Source organism: Crocuta crocuta, unplaced genomic scaffold, assembly GCF_008692635.1.
Source record: "Crocuta crocuta isolate KB4526 unplaced genomic scaffold, BGI_CrCroc_1.0 scaffold241, whole genome shotgun sequence".
NCBI lineage: Eukaryota > Metazoa > Chordata > Mammalia > Carnivora > Hyaenidae > Crocuta > Crocuta crocuta.
In genome coordinates, this window is record NW_027527807.1 from 2747083 (window position 1) to 2748951 (window position 1869).

Below are 1869 nucleotides of genomic sequence, written 5' to 3' on the forward strand. Positions count from 1 at the left end.
GACTAAAGCAGGAAATATAAAAAAGCTAATGTTTCCAAAGGAAACAGATTTGAGTAGTTGGGTTAGAAAAACCAACTCAACTCCTCTAAGATTTTTTTCTTCGTAGTAAAATCAGTGCTGTCATCTTTGATCTTTGCAGTTGTGGGAAATAATTCCAGAAATCTAACCCTCTGCGGACAGGCTTTCCTAATCCCAGACCGCGATGAGGGTGTTGCCCAAATTAGCTGTTGGCACTTAACATGGCTGTCTTCCTCAATCCTGTCATGTGAAGTATGTGAGATTATGCTTCTGATGCCTTGGGCTGTGGAGATTTTATTTAGATACCTGGAAAATAATGTAGAACATAGAAATTAAACCCTAGTGATCATTGATACGAGGTTCAAATTAAGCATACCCAAGTGACCATTCAGCTGTTGGCACATAGTTTACTGACCCAGCCGACTTAATTTCTCCCATTGGGAAAAGAATCCATCTGGAGTCTTCTGGCTTTATACTGGTTGTAAAAGAAACAATGACAATGTTTTGTTTACCTGGTAGTTGAATATAGAACTTAGATATTCTAGGTCACTTTTCTCTTTTTGGAATGTTTTGTATTTTAAACTTAATAAAACCGAACATGCATATTTTGTGGCCCCTGGGTTCTTTATTATTTTTGTAATAAGGAATTGCAGCTTTTCCATAAGATCTGCCCATGTCCCCCCCTCCTCCACACTCTAGTCAGGCACTTTGGGCCCTTGAGTTGTTGCCTTGGAACCTAGTCCCCAAGATGGCCTGTTCTGTAACTAGGCCCCTTTTATATTAGGGGAGTGAGCTTCAGGTGTGGCTCTCCAGGTAAATGGGGGGAGTCTGTTTAATCTCTGCCCTATGTGGGCAGACATGTACTCTGGGGGTAATACTGCTTAACTCTTGGCGGGGGCGAGGAGTTGGGGGGAAGCCGGTCCAGTAGCTCCGTTTGGTAGCAAATCCCAATTTGGACCTTCAGCAATGCTCTTAAACACGGCTCCAGAGGATTCACGTGCTTCTGTACACTTTCTCTGCTTTCGTCTATTGTATGTACTTCTGACTCCTGCACTGGTCCCCTGTGTCCTTTATTCAAAGGAAGGCCACCCATGGACTGGAGTGTAGTACCTCAAACAGGCACTGCTCCCAGTGGGGTTTGGGGCAGGAGCGCGTTTCATAGAGCCTTTCAAGAGGCACGATTGGCTACACAGCCCTATTTTCTAGGTTAAAACTAAGTAGGATTGTGCTTGATAATTTAGATTTCCTGTGAATGCATCTAGACATCTGACATTGAGGTTTGTGATCTGGCCCAGGTCGCTGGGACAGCCTCCATTTTTGTGGGTCCCCATTACATGCCTTAATTTCATCTGCACCTAGAACTTGGATTTGGGTTACATAGTCAGTTGGACAGAAGTCCTCACTTAGGAATGCTGAACACTAGGATGGCAGAAAAAGCCGTAAGTATTGAACAGTAAGTAAATTAGCTCCACGCCAGTTCTAGAAGAACTAGTCCTTCCCATCAATTTTTAAGTTGCACACATCAGTGCACTTCCTTAAAAGATCATCTCAATATTTACAAATTTTGAAGATGAATTTTAAAATTGTGATTTAAATTGTTTTAAATATGCGTATCATGAGATTTGCTTTAAATATGTGTGCACTATCAAGATGGAGAACATTGTTATCACCCAAGCCAAGGTCCCTTAATGACCTTTGTCACAGACGATTGCCTTCATTCCTCAAAGATGGAGGTTTTGCCTATTCTAGAATAAATGCAATCATAAAAGTGGAGACTTGGATAAAGCTTTTTTTTTTTTTAATTTTTTAAGCAAAATGCATTTGAGATTCTGCAGGTATATCTGTTCTCTT